The sequence below is a fragment of the Varroa destructor genome, unplaced genomic scaffold, assembly GCF_002443255.2.
Source record: "Varroa destructor unplaced genomic scaffold, Vdes_3.0 BEIS01000003.1, whole genome shotgun sequence".
NCBI lineage: Eukaryota > Metazoa > Arthropoda > Arachnida > Mesostigmata > Varroidae > Varroa > Varroa destructor.
Window position 1 is genome coordinate 11,905,873 of NW_019211456.1, and position 15,719 is coordinate 11,921,591.

The window sequence follows — 15,719 nt, forward strand, 5'->3', positions numbered from 1 at the left end:
AAAAACGAAATGTAAAAACATCAACTACAACTCGCAATGTTGGCTCATCGTGACGCTGCTGTCTATGACGCGCGTCCAACTGTCTGGCTATGTGCCTATTTGATTGGGGCTGCGATTATAATTTTATACAACGAGCAGTAACGGAATAGGATTCTAGACAGAAGACAACGCAGAACACCGTCTGACGGGCTGAACTGGCTGATAGTCAATGAACAGATATTGGTGACTGTCCTTATTGGTCTTTGGTCAGCAGGGTGCGCCGATAATTCCGTCAGTAAACTTTGAGACAGCCTACAAAAGATCGTGACGACCAGATAGCGAACGTTGTGTAGGCTTTCGCCTGCCCGCTTGTGCATGGTCCTCATTAGCCAAAAGTTTATTTTCTTTAGTGTGTCCCTACTGTGCGCGTGCAGATCTCCGGAAGGGCAGAACGATTGTAGAATATATTATACAACAATTTCAATACGAATCAAACTTTCATGACGTGGTAGCAGCCTTCACGTGAAACTCGTGAATCGTTATATTGTGCACCTATGCGATTGTGTTACGTTGGAGGAAACGGATCGTATAGTGATTATAATAAATTTATTAATTGAAAGCATTTATTTAAAATTGATGCAGACAAAACGCATACATGACGAAGCGGTGTTGTGGATTTTTTTGTTGTGTTTTTTTTTTTTTAGCTACATGTTCAGAAAAGTACACTTTCAATGGTTACAGGTTCATAGACGGGTTGAAATTACTTAATAATAGAAATACTACCTGTGCAACTGTAGGATAGATAGTCAAATTCACAAAAGCTATAGTGGATAAAAACCGTTAGTATATAAAGATACGCTTTGATTGAAGCCACGTTTCTCCAACGTGCGCTCCCCCGTACTCCAGTCTCTTTAGCATTAGTTCTGATCTCGGTTTTTTCAAATCAAACGAAAAAATTCGACGAGGCAACCCGCTTTCGGTTGAAACTTCTTTCCATGACATTTAATAGCACCTCTAAAACGTCCTACCCATTTCCCCTACAGCGGATCTACTACCCCCTTCGCCTCGTACTTGCTGTCGTATATCCTCCGCGCGATTTTTGTTCGCATTAATTAAGATTTGTATTGTGAGCATCACTAGTAACCGCCTGACTTCCGCGGATGACAGAACACGACACTGACTTACTTACCCATTTAATGCCCGCCTAACGGTGAGATGGATCTTTCTCCATTATTTTGATACCTGGAAGAGTCGTATTGTGACCAGCACTTCTTCCGCGGTATGCTAACCATTCACAATACGTTGGACCAATTTCACTTTGATGTTGCCGTGGATGGAGAAGGCTGGTGGCCGATTCGAGGGCCCGCGCTACCATAATGTTTATTAAGGCTTTTATGTTTATGTTATTCAAGCTGAGCGGTGTCACTGAGTCTGGCCTCACCGATAAAGTATGGATGCAAGTGACAGTGCCCCACCAAGTGGATTTCGCATACACTACAGCGCAGCTCTAAGCAGTAGCTCGACAGAGGTAGTAATAAAACAAATTGTCACATACGGGACAAGGATGAAGCTATACAAAATGACCTTGCCGATGACGTGCTGTTCGGTCGATTGCGTACAAGCGGCCGAGCGGCGATCAAGATGAACAGAGGATCGAGGCAATGCGAAACAGTAACAGATAGTAGAAATGTCGTCTAGAGCTGGTTTCAGACTAAAGTCGAATTAGCGTTTCAGTTTATATTAGGATACAGCTACCTCGAGAGGTCTTGACGCAGTAAGAGGTCTGTGAAGGCAAGCGATTCGTCTTCCTGACGGTTTAATGGAGGGGAGATACATTTGCCGTTTTCGTGTGCGATCAGTAGCATAAACTACTTTTTTTACTTTATTGAATCTTACTTGAGCTTTTCCACCCTGATTGCGTTTCGTAGTCATGATCATCCGCCTAATTTGACCTATGCCCGTTTAGTAGTCCTTACATTAGCCTACAAAAAGTGTTCAATTTAATAAATCAATAGGAGCTAGACCACATTCACATTTTATATATATATATGTATGCAGACAAGGATTCGGGTAATGAAATTGTCGTAACGGATTATTCTTTGTTAGTTGGTTGCACACTGATCTGAAGTATATCGAAAATGAATCAGAATATTCTGTTAGATAGAAATTACAGGCCTAGCTAACGTATATTCTATGCACGTTAGCTAGGCCAGCAATTTCGCGTTTGCATTAAAGCTTAGTTATATTTGTTTTACGTATATTCAACTGACCAATCCATTGATAAATCAGATACGGCTAGAATTAGATTCGATATAAGAATAATTAAGATAGTAATAGCTTTCAAGGAAATTTTCGCATAGAATAAGGAGGTTATTGAAACACGGCAAAAGCTCAACATCCAAGGATAGGATCTAGAGTCAAAAACAAGACCGGCTTTAAGGTTGGAAAATACCGAAGACTATTTATTTTTTGATTTGTTTGACTATGTGTGTTACGGTAGAAGCGGCGCTACCTGTAATCACCCGGGCAAGATGTATCTGTTGATAGGCGTTTGCGGCGCCAACTGAACAAATTCTCAATAACAATTCGGCCGCCCATCGTACTCTCGAACCTAACTGAGTACGATTGTAGAAAGAGATATTGTATTGTATACTATTGCGGAGCTGGTCCCGGGAGCAACAATCAACGCACTAGCCCAACAAAGACTTTTGCGTGACAGTTATATACGACGATTCGGTTAGCGCCCATTACACGCTGTGTTGTAACAGTCATCTCCTTCCGGTTTTCGCGAAGTCAATTAAAAAAGAATTTGCCGTTATGGGATGAGTTTTTTTTTTAGGAACACAGCCACAGTAAACAACGAACAACTATCCGCTTGACATCAGCATTAACTTAGTTTTCATAACGGAACTCATTTGTCCATGAGACGCTTCACATTATACGCATTGAAAACTAGTGCCTTTGACCCAACATTGCCATAATGTTGCGTTTATCGCTGCGGACAATTCATTTACTTACCGATCATATCCGTTTATGTTTCTAATAGCCTTTCTATCTGTAAAAAAAAAAAGGGAAGAGTAATTTCTCTATTGCCGTTCCGTCACTGCTGACTATCGAAAGCAAGCCCTCCATGTACATACGTGCACAGTGTACGAGTCTGTCGTAACTGACTACTATTCCTAAGGAAAATGGGTTTGTTAGATTAACTGTAGGGAGCTTGATACTATAGAGTGCGCGCGGAGTGGTGTGTGTGTGTGTGTTTCACCAGGATTTCAACTAGAATGGGCACTGTAGCACCTTGAAGCCAACAAAATAAGGCCATAATCGCGTCGTCAGCGAACTTGTGCCGAATTCACAAATCTATTTTTGCCGGAGCTACACGTAGCAATACTTGCAGTTACGACCTGTCTCTGTGTGTCTCTCCCAACGACATCGCCTCCTTCGACACCCCCGCTTGTACGGGTATCGCTAGTTGTAAATGATCCCCTTTAAACGAGGTCAAAAAATCCTGTGAGTGGCGCAAGACACGAGCTTCGCTGGGACGTCGAAGCTAGGAAAAAAGGAGGAGAAAAGATCAATATCAGTTAGTCAATAGTTGTATGAAGCAAAGCCAAGCTAGCAATCTATGAACTTGAAACTCACAGGGGCACATTGCCCAACAGCCGATAACTCTGGCTACGAGCGAAACTGTTGCGTCTTCGGCAACGCATCGACTCAAATAGGTACAGTACGATGTACAATTACAAGCTGCTACGGCACGAGTAAAACCTCGTTGAAATAAACAGTATTGCTCAGCCAGCCAGACAAACTTAAGGCTGAATCTCGAATAAGTGAATCGCGTATCGGGCTAAGTGGCGAAACGGCCGATTGCGCCAAATGCCACTTCCAACCACATTAGCTATATTAAGTGATTTATGCTATTTCATGAATGCTTGACTCTGTAGTAATAGAAATAAACGGTATCTCAAAGCACCAGCTGCAAGATTATCGTCTTTCGTTATGGCTTAAAGAAGGTACTGTTTCACTTATCACTAATAATAGATTGCGCTAATAAGAACCGGTTGCTAGCCCATTCGAAAATAAATCGCTGCTTAATGAGCTCCTATTGGGACAGGGCATTGGAGCAAAGAAGCATATAGCTCAAATCTAGCGACCTAGCATGAGATATCATTTGTGTAACGCCTGATTGATTTGCCCACATTTCATGACTTGAGTTGTATATAGTAAACTAGATTACAGGTGGAGTGCAATATGCTATTTATCACCAGTAATCAAATTAGGAACATTTATATGAAAAAAAAGCCTATTCTGTGACAAGCATGACCAATACATAGTCGTCATAATCTTCCCCTCCTATAATAAGCTCTCGCCACAGGTCTTTCCTGCTGCCTTTGACCATTTAGTTGATTCTGTCGACAATACAAACGCTTAGCTTTGACTTATTAACTTTTCCCCTCAAGTAGCTCATTGTAAATTTCTAGTCCGTAACTACGTATTCAGCTACAGACGGAACAATGTCAAGAGTTTAGTGAATGTTTCTTGTTTTTTTATAACCTAAACAAAAAGTCGTATTTTCATCCAACACCGCTTATCGATGAACGCTCCTAGTATTGAATCCCGTTATGTCACAATTTGCCAACGTTCAATAACACGCGTCAATTTTGTTTACTTTATCCCAGACAGCCAATTCATTCGATTATAGAAATAAAGCATCATTCATGTTATTACGTCAGTCGTAACAAACGTATGGCAAGTGTGTATCTGTCGATCGTCAAACCTCAAGCGTACAACATCTTGGACTTCACAAATAGAGAGAAAATACACAGTAATCTCATTTAGGCATACTGCTTTATTTCTATCTATGTATGTTATTTGTCTCACTGAGCTGGGCACCAGTGCACTAGGCTTAGACACTTTTTTCTATGATTTTACGTCTGTCGATCTTCTTAAGTTAGCGTTTGGTCACCATTGGCCTCATGATCATAACAGGTCATAACCATCCTACAGATGGTGCGCTTTGATTCTGTTGAACGATTTTTCTCTCGGTGGGGTATCTGATATTGAAGATCGAGTTAGTTTTACATCACAGGCTACGACTTTTCACCTTTAATTGATGGCAAAGTGATGGAGGTGGCGCTGCTGTAGCTGCAGCTGTTTGCAGATTAAATAAACGAGAGGTAGGCAGATACAAATACCATTACATCTCGATGCGCTATCCTATCGAAGTGTTTTCTCTAAAACTGCACGTGCATATATAGCGCATCTTCGCCCACCTGTCTCACAATTAATTCACAAATTGCACAAGCAGAAATTCAGGTTTCATTATGTGGAATGCTAGTTAGCATCGTTAAGCTTTACCTTGTTGCCCAAGTGTTTACCTCCTTTGCTCCTCCTCCTCCTCCTCCTCCTCCCCCGCCGACTGTCTCTGTCGCTTTCCCGCAGTTCGTCTGCACATCCCTTTAACGTAGGTCCTCCATTACGTGAAAAAAATACCTGACACAAAATACAAACTTGTGTTAATACATGATTGATGTATTATTATAAGATAGATATAGTTATAACTATGGTGCTTCCCTATTCACGTTATTATGGCCGTCGTTTCCACCACTATGACTGTTTATGATTCTTATTATTATTATGAAAATTAGCAGCTATGGATTTGCATAGATCATGCAAGATGTCTTTGCCACTTTTAACTAATATTGCTGCGTGGCTTTGTACTGCTGTTATATAACGAGCAATAACAATAACTTTTAATTAGGCGATTCACTCATTTTCTGACGAGCAAGACGACATTCTTCACCTTCTTCCCTAAACGTCTGCGTTTCAGCTCATCATAACACGTTAACCCTATTGCGTGACGATGCCTGCTAGCTCTTACTTCCACTTGACTCCCGACTTTTACCTTGTCCAACAATATTCCACGGTGACCCTTGCTAGGCAGTTGGCTTTTTCCCGACTTAGAGTTCCTCTTTTCGTTCTCTATAGAACCACATGACAAAAACACACTGCTGCTAATAATAATAATGATGATTATTATAATTATTATGTATAATGGTTGTTACAGTTTTAAAAGATTGCGTTCTTTGTTTTTCGACAATGTTCGAGACTCACAGACCGGTTCGCTGCACTGCTATCTTTGCTGGCACAGCCTTTGCACCGAGCGAGTAGCGAGCTACGGGTCATCGCTAATGTTCTCGAATTATTACTATGATAAGCCAGCCAGGCTGACTCGATTTACGTACGTTGTAGGCACGTAAACCGAACGCCAACTTGAAGCAGGAGAGAAAAACCAATCTAATTACTATGACTATCACTACTCGTGGCCATCTTTTTGCCCCTTTTCCGGAGAAACAATTAGTAACCGGGTCCAAAAGGCGGTTTGCACTTGCGCGGGTGCAATCCTGTCAATTCCGTTTTATTGGTGTGGGGGCATCGTTCGCCGGGCAGTTCGTTTCAGCTCCCTCTTATTGCGCCTTTAATCGGACTAACAGCAGCAGCAGCAGCAGCAGCAATCAAAGCAGCACGGGTTGCGACCGTCTGTGAGGCACTTCTAGCTCATAGCAGTACCGTTTCGACTGAACTCCTACAAGTACCATTGTTTCTTCGAAACATCACACGGTCAAAAGAGTGGAAGCAGCCGGAATATTCTCTGGCCGGTGAACCCAGTTAGCCAGCGCTGGGTTAAAAAATGGAAAGAATCTACGTGTGGCTGGCGAGATGATGAACTTCTTGTTTTTGTTCCTATAAATCCCATCGCGTTCTCGCTGTAGTATCCCAGCTAGGTTGACTAGTGTTTGTCTATCTGGCAGCTATAAACAGCGAGTGAATCCTTTTTGCCTTTGTCGACGAGCCTCCATCCCGTGGTGGCCAAATTCAAACAAATCTAACTGGCATATTTGGCAGCAGAAGTGAACCAGGCTGGCAGCTAGGCTGAATTGCCGTGATATGGGCGCAGTAATTGGTAATATTTTCCGCAAAAATATATACACATGTCAAAAAACAACTGCTACAGCTGGGCGTCGATTGTAGAGCCTGCTTGTCAATCGTCTGCTGAGCCAGCCCTGGTGTAACTGTCCATGCTAACAGGTAACACAGTGCAACGATTATAGCAGGCGATAGGAGACGTACAGACAAGTTTTTTTCGTTGTAACTTTTTATGACGGATATGTTACTTAACATATATAGCAGTAAGTTGAACTCGAAATGACTCAGTCATTTTGTCCTAGTAACGCGCAAATGTATTGAATGGCAAGCCTAAAGCAGGCACTGAAAATTCAGTTTGGTTCGATACTACAGGTAATTTTATTTATTCATTTGACTCGGACTCCTGCAGTTGTCTGAGCTCGTGCAACACGAAAAAAAGACAAACTGAGAAAAAGCGGCTACATTAGCAATAGCCTTCCGCGACCTTCCTACAAAAATAACATCCACTTATGATACATATATTGCTTTCATATTCTTTCTTTAAAGCTTCAGTGCTTGACTCGTTCTCCCTTACGTGTCACACTTAGTATTTGTAGGTCGCTGTTTCTAGAAAATATGCAGCTTTTTTCTTTAAACTTTTCCACATCTTTTTTTTTTATATTTTATTTCTATATATATTTTACGAACACTATTGACATTGCTGTCGCGTTTCATGTCGATAGGCGTTAGGACACTGGCAGTATATGTTAGCTTATCTGTGTATTTCATTCTAATCCTTGTCTGTTTACGTGCTTTTACGTGTCTCGCCGCTGCTTTGTTATATAAACAGTAGACAGGCAACGAGATAGGTAAATGAAAAATTCAACGATCGCCAGAAGAAAGCGTACAGACGATATAAATAAACACGCGGCCGTGCTTCATTCATTGGCTGTCGTGCTTGCCATATAGTAAGCGGTGGTTATATAAAGTAACGCCAGTACAACAACTAAGATATGTTGTTTCTATTCGATTTCCAGAATGGCTCTAAGCTGCATTTTATGCGACCCATTGCTGTTTAGCGAGAGAATTTCTAGACCAACTCATATATATATAGCCAAAGTATGCACGAGATTACTTGATAGTCAGTTCGATGTGTCCTATATTCAACTTTGACTGTGTCTGAGAAGGAGTTGTCTTACCTTAACTCGCGTTCAGCTGCATGTTCAGAAGATCTTTAATCTGAAAACCTTTATCATGTAGGCAATAAGGCTGATCAGGCTTAAGGTTCTGTTGCTATTTATTATTAGAAGTAATGGCTAAGCAGACTGTATCCGGTGCGCTGCGTTCGTACGTGACGGTTTTTCATGTCTTCTTTACGCTACCTCCAAACAACCTTCCTAGGCATCTCTTGTCCTCTGATTCCCGGTGCGGGCCAACCCGGAATGTTCCCGCCACAATCGTTTCTCTATCAGTTTCGCATGTGGCTAGTTAGCTAGCAGTTAACAACAAACGAAGTACGTTTCAAGTCAACAAATGTAGTTGTCGACACTGACATCGTTGCTATGGCTGTCGCTGGCGCCCGTCACGGTCACGGTCATTCTCACTATCGCTATTGACAAACGCTGCTTTCCCATTTCATCTCGCTGTTTCTTCAGCGGAGAGATGAGGATGGCGCTTCTTCAACGGCGATGCGAAGCTGTCGTTGTAGTCACGACGAACAAATTGAGCTAACGGTTTGGTGGAAAGAGAAATGCCAAACACACGTAGAAAAACGACGCGAAAAAGAAGCGTTCAAGAACGCTTCGAAGTGGCTGTCTCTCGGTGTGCGCATGTGTGTGTCTATACTGCCACTAGCGGTAATTGAGCAACGGCAAACTGGTCCTAATTTTACAGGATTATTTATCACTGCAGTACATATCACCGTATAACGCACCAACATAGCGACGGAGTGGCGTCGTGTCACAGGCCGCCTGTGAAAGACGCCGAAACCGAAGACACTTTGATTTTTCTGATCGAACTTAGGAAAGGTAGAACTTTACGTACGAGCGATATCTTCGTCTGCGTGGTAGTATTGCTTGCAAGCGACGGCTATTCGCAACAGAGGATTCGAACTTCTTGCCTAGTACAATCTGGATTTATTGGAAATTAAGTTAGTAAAGAAAACGACAGAGCTGACTATTAGATTTGTTACCCGCAACGAAGAGACCGGGCCGTTCTAAATAGTGCAGGATTTTCGCCATGCTCTAAAATGTCAGTGTAAATTGTCGTTGTTACCAGCAGCAACATCGTATTGTACACTTCGCGCTCTAGCCGTCAACAAAGTATCCAATATGAAGCCCTTCGAATCTTCGACAAATAATTAATTGACGCTGAGATGAAGTAGTCAGTTTTTCTTATGAACGTGAACACGTTCAGATCAGCCGCCTGACGTCTGAGAGCACTGCTCGCTTAAGCTTCTTGTAAACGACACAGTAGAAGGTTGTCAGAAAAAAACGCCAGAAGAGACCTCAGTCACCTGAATACATTTGAAAGAACCATAGACAAGATAACGTCCTGCAATTCCAGTGAAGCCGCCGGACACGTATAGCGGTCTGTATAAAAAAATAGATTCGAGAAAAGATTCATCCTTATTTGTAGGTATCAATAGCAGAAACAACAGTGTAATGAGTTACGTCTGAATTACGCGATTGAAGTCTACGAAACTTGTTCCATTCACTCCATACGCCCATATGGGGTATCCTCGGCTTAGTCAATATCATTATGACGGTAGGTATAGGATCATAAATACCGCAGTGAAAGCTGTACGAAGTCATGGCAACAGTTTAATAATGCCGTAATTTTTAAGGGGCGTCAAAGGTACGTTTGTCATATTGGCACAATTGGCCATACAAAATACAACAAGAACTGCAAGATTCTTTTAAATCCAAATAAATTTATTTAACTATGATATATTGAGTAAGTAGTAGTGGGCTGACAGTGGCAAAAAACAGAAATCTACAGCTAGAAAAATAATGAGGTTTGCAATGTAGAAACAGTGTTTGAGTGATGCAGCCATCGTCTGCCTATTAAGCTTAGGAACACGAGGCGACATAGGTTCGAAACTAGACACGATGAACTTTGTGTCGTATAGGAGCTGCCTGAAGCAATGTCATCATCAAAGCAGGGAAAATCCAAGCAGTATTTGTTGCGATGCGGAACTTTTTCCGAACTGAATTTTGTCGCCAAGTCTCGATCTTTGTCGTCTGCACCTAGGCTTATCTTTGCTTTATGTTCTCTGAAAAGCAAACATTTGCTGTGCTTAGTTCCTTTATTCTCCAGTGACAATGTACGCTTAGTAAAAAGCCGTAAACCCATATCAACGTATATCTTTCCCCTAAGCGTCAATCCATTCTCTCCGTTGCGCAGCTAACCGCCTCTAAAAGATCCTGCTGCTAGGGGTGGAGTCAGATATCTGGTAGCGTGCTCCTGGAAAAGACCATTTCTTGAAATTTTCCGTCTGCCACAACGCGTTATCGCGGTTATGGCCACAGTTTGGCGCATTTCCTCAGGCCCCACCGTCTACATGGTAGCCCAACGATATTTGGGCGAGTATTCGACCACTAACGCATTCATCAGTCGAGCGAATGCCGACAATTTGTGATGGCGGTCGTTGAGATAGCAAGCACGACTTAGCAACAGAGAAACAAACAAAAGTCCCATAGAAGATGCGCGCGGTGGTTGCCGATGCCCTTTAGTCGTTTTTTGGTAGCGGAACCATCAACGTTCAATACATGAATAATATAAAAGATTTGGTATTTTGCCAGGTGAAGAAGACGCGTTGTATCTTAACAAGCAAGTAGCTATACAAGCAGCGAACAGTGCATCTAAATACGTTATATAAACATGCTATGTATACAAGTTTTCGCTTGACATTCGTTCGCGTTACCTGTTATCACCAGTATTTATCAATTACTTTTTTTTCCCTATCCTGGTTAAACTCAGGTTCATGCAAAGATATTCGCTGAATTCCTTCAAAAATACGCCTGTAATCCATCGCTTCTTCGGCGATAATCAAAATCGTGAAGTAAAGAGGTGTGAGTGAATACCGTATGTCTAGCAGAACAGTGATACAATTATCCCTTCGTAATCTGACTGAAGTGACTACGCCATTAATGATCTAAGGCGCAGGATACATTGGCTACATCCAAGGTACTTTCATTGATCATCTCATTGATTACTGTTTATAGGAATTGTAGATAGGTAAAGGACAGCTGTTGGTCGCATACACAGTTTCATGACAAATCTTCGCTAGTCTTCTTCCAGCCACAGTGATCGAAATGCAAAAGAAGCTGCCGGTGATACAGGTAATCTGTCACGGATAGCAGAAATATGGATAACTGAAAATTGTTTTTGGCCAAGCTCGAAGCTTCAGGCCTTGTTTTGACTAAATTACGTTAATATAATTATCTGCGGTATTACAATCTTAGACGGAACCCCAGCTGCAGCCGCAATACCGGACAACTGTATACACACACACAGATAAGCCCGAAAGGAAATATTTGACCAAGAAAAGCCAACTCGAACAAAAAATGCTGAAATTGAATTCGACAAGGAGAACTTCAACGCCCACAACTACAGATCATTTGTCATTATCGGTGCCATTGTTGTCACTGGAAACAGAAAATTTGTAGCTTCTAAGAAGTCTGGTGGCGTGAGCCGCCAACTTAAATGAATATTTAACGAAACCGCTATAGGCGGGTGAAAGCGAACGATACCGAATATATTCAGGGGTACTTTCGAAGGCTGTATGTGCGACGGCCTTGAACGTGAACGGATGGCCAGAGCCGATTTAAAGAATTGCTAAGCCCGTTAACGTTACTCACCGCGTAGAATCTTGTCAGTTCTGGGGGTACTAAGTTAACAACTTTAACCGTTCGACAGCGTATGTCGCGTGTAGTGTGACGCAGTCCTCTATCGCTTGACCCGTTCGTCAAAGGCTTTTTGCGGTAGTCATTACCTAACGATGAAGAACGTCAATCAACCACTCGAGAATAAAAGTGGGTCGTCGCACGACACGAGCTACCAGTGCACGGCCAAAATATTGCGTCATGTGACCTAGAAGGGAAGTAAACGGACGCTTCATCGGGCTGGGACGTTTGTTTACGACGTCTATCTCATTCCTTTCCAGCACATTACGAATTTTCTATCGAGGAACATACTAGAGGACAACAAGAGAGGTCGTAAAATAGAGGGAGTGTTTAGACCTCAATCTCTCCCACGTGTAACCGTCTCTCATTCCCTTTTCCTTTGCCCTTTAGGTGCACGGGACCTGCTTAGAGAATACTCCTAACACAACGAATGAGTTGCAGCCTCGAGACATCATCACCTGTCGACTGTTGAGACATATATCGTTTGATTATCTGTTTGTTACTTCCATTTCTCGGAAAATGACATGATCTACTCGTGTTACCAACCTATATAGGATGTTTGTTCATCATGTTGGAACGAATAAGGAGAACCTTAATGCTTTCTGTGGTGTGGGAAGCTCGTTTACGGTCTTGTCAAAGCTCTACTAGTTACTCGTGCAGAAGCTAGTTCATAGTTTGACTTCAAGTTGGCTTGAAACAACGTTGATGAGAAAAAACTTGCACTCCTCGTGCTCCAATAGCATCTAAAACTATTACTGGTCGATGCTAGCAGGTGTCTCAAGTCACACCATATCTGCAGCAGCATCTGTGCAGCTTCGGCTGGTCACGGATTCGAGCGAGACTCTGCCGTCGTGACACACACAAATGCTCCGTTTGTTCACTGGCCTGTTGGTTCATTTACCGTTCAAATGTTCCTCGCTAGCTTGCTGTTTGTTGCAGCTGGTGCTTCCGTTCGACGTCTAACTGATTTCTCAGTGACAACATTTGCTATCGCCTTCGACTTCTTACCACTGTCTGATCCATTCGACTGGGCCGAATTGCGTCCTGTCTCGTTTTGCTGCCGTTGCCGTCGCGGCTATTGCGACTAAACGCTCCATCGCAGTTATTGCCGCCACTGTTGTAGTAGTTTTAGGGACCTTCGAGCTCTGGCGAGCAACGGCCGGGTGGTGTCGTGTGGGCGCCACTGCAATCGGCGATCCCGCCTTAGACTAGCGCCGGTGCACCGGCAATGAGCCAGTAGCCAAGAAGCCGAAGAGGCCAGGCCAGACCAGGCCAGAACAGAGCGGCGGAGAAGAGCTAGCCAATAATCGAGACCGCGACGACGACAGCACTAACAACAACAATGATCAAACCGGAGAAGTAGAAGAAAAACGAACAGAAAAAGGGTGCATAGCTAATAGATGTTTTCTGTTTCTTGACGGTATGTTTGCCCCACAGCGCGCCATTGGCACCAAAGTCCAGCTAACACATTGTGTTACTGCTGCCGGCGCCACTTCTACTGACGACGCTGCCATAGTTAAACCATGGGCGTTGTTTGAGTGAAGCGACTGCTTCAATTAGCCCATCGCTTCTACTAATGACGAAACTTTTCAGTAGCAGTATATTAGTTAGCACAGAAAAAGATGGCGACTGCGACACGACGATGAGCGCAGCATCAACAGCGGCTGCGGTGGCTGAAGACGCACACGAACTTCGAATCGCGAAACGCACGGCGCATGAGGGACTTGGCAACCATTCACAACGACAGTAGCAATACAAGGGACAGAAGAGCGATTCGGTCGTACGGCCAGCCGCTTAGTTTGGCCGCGAGGGCAACGCCGCCACCCCATAACGCTCTGATCTCGTCATCGTGCGGAAGGCTAGCTATCCGATCGACGCCCGCGGATCTGTCTTAATGATATGCGAATGTTTCAAATGGCATAATAGATATACAGACGCCTAGCGGTGGTGTTGATAATTCGGGCCGGGATGTTATTTATATTATATCGTCCTGTAGCTTTCGGGCGAAAGAGAACGAACGACACCAGCTGCCTTGACAACTCAAGCTAGCTACAACTTCTCATTGGAGTTAATTCTCATCTAAATCGACTGAAGGACGTCGCGCCGTTCCACATCGAAGGATGGTCGTCCAGTACAAGTTCTTGTTAGCTTTGTGTGGTTTTTTGCACCTGAAAGAGGCAGGCTTCATGTTAGTAACTCAAAATGTAATCTAATTGACAAAACGTTATAATATCTTTTTTTTTTTTAATATTCCGAATCATCACTTCGGCTAGTGAAGATAGATTCAGTGTCAAGCAAGCGGCAATATAGCGTATTACCAGATTTACTCTTTATACAATTATAAAGTACGATCAATGAATCATATTTCAGTGTCTGTGAAAGGCAGTAGACATGGACGCCGCATCGAGCATCATAACAAGTTTGGCACTGCTTTTTTCCAGCCTCTCCTAGTATAATTGTACAATATCTGATCTCGTGGCCATGGCAAATGCGGCTCAGTTAGAATCTTTCCAGCGATAGGAGAAATGCGGATGATATCGTGGTATAGAGTGGGCGGGAAGCATCTGAAATCCTGAGAAAGTCTGCCCAACAAAGGATTACGTCCGCGGAGTTATACTGAATGCAGTCATTTTTCTGTCGCTGTTTAAGCAGTCTTTGGGTAGCAGAAACTTTTAGTTCTAGTTCTGTTATGTTTTTTGTTTTGCGATCTATGATCCAGCGACGGTGCCTGGCGTCTATTCATATATATATATATATATATATGAAATGTTGACCCGTTTCGGCACCGCACTACATTAATCGATGTGTGACGGGCAGCTCTTCACGACTGACGGCCAGGCCGGCCTATTTAGCTGTTTCTTCGACATGGAAAAGTGACTTTCACAGCCCTATACGTCATTACGTGTACGGCAATTGTACAGTATCACTGGCTTATGTCTGTGGCGTTATCTAGTCGCTCGCAGGTTCAGTTCAGCGCGACATTCAACCAACGAGAAATAAACGCGTGTGCCAGCAGCTGGCTGGAGATAAAACTGAAAGGAAAAAAATTAAGTGCTTGCTTCGCTTTCAACTTCTGTCTTCGAAGGCAGGCAGGCGGGCGGGCATTACCGCGCAATCGGGAGTCAGCCGCTAAATCACGCCGGCTTCGAGCAATTGATGAGTATTGGCGAGGGCGAGCGAAAATTCAAGCAGGGTTTGCCGTTTCCAGAGTGAGGAAGATATTGGACGAGAAAAAACCTATGCTAGTCGATGGGAAAGCTCTCAATGATTATATTTTGTATATATAGATAGCTGCCGCTATCAAAAAGCAAACGGCCATTATTAACGTTCGGTGTAAATCGCGCATTGCATATCTATACATTCCGACGTATTGTATTAGGTAAAGAGAAAGGGATTTATCAAAGAAGGAGATCGACAATTGGAAGAAATAAGAAGGGGTTATATGGAGCCTTCTCAGTTCCTTGGCATTGCTTATTGGCCGATATGGCTATAACTTAGCTATAAAAAGATTAGAGAGGTCAAGAGTTCGTTAGCTATCGGCATATGAATTTGCCTCTTCGTCTCTAAGAGTGACTACGGGGCCTTCTGTGTTTCTTTGTAAATCTGATGTGTGACATTGCTTAGCCAGAGCAGCGGACGTAGGTGGCTTTGCAGCCCCCCAATGCGTATACGCTAGTCAATTCAACTCTGCACAATAGCTTAAGTTCCAATATGCTACAATTATTCTATTTCGTTACTTATCCGTACCCTTCGTCTTCCGGTTAAATATGTACTCAGTGGCCGTTGGTCTATTATATTTCATAGGCTTTCTTGGGATAAGTAATTTTTGCATAAAAAATAAATTATTACAATTTTGTGAGACGGCCCTGCTCCGTCACCGTCCCTTTCCTCGCGTTCGTTTCAACTCCTAACATCGTCCCCTGTTGA

At 43.1% G+C, this 15,719-nt stretch overlaps 1 protein-coding gene and 1 long non-coding RNA gene across 16 annotated transcripts in view; one reads left to right on the forward strand and one right to left on the reverse strand.

The window, feature by feature from the left end:
• Nucleotides 1-15,719, forward strand: part of LOC111247254 (uncharacterized) — a 218,675-nt gene that overhangs the window by 185,881 nt on the left and 17,075 nt on the right. The gene's annotated exons all lie outside the window — the stretch shown is intronic.
• On the reverse strand, nucleotides 4,809-14,563 carry LOC147756526 (uncharacterized). Of its 2 annotated transcripts, none has more exons than XR_015324524.1 (2): nucleotides 12,339-14,563; nucleotides 4,809-5,472 (listed from the first exon to the last, which is right to left on the reverse strand). It is a non-coding gene; the product is annotated as an uncharacterized LOC147756526 (long non-coding RNA). The 2 variants fall into 2 exon arrangements; XR_015324523.1 differs by having other exon boundaries at nucleotides 5,885-14,563.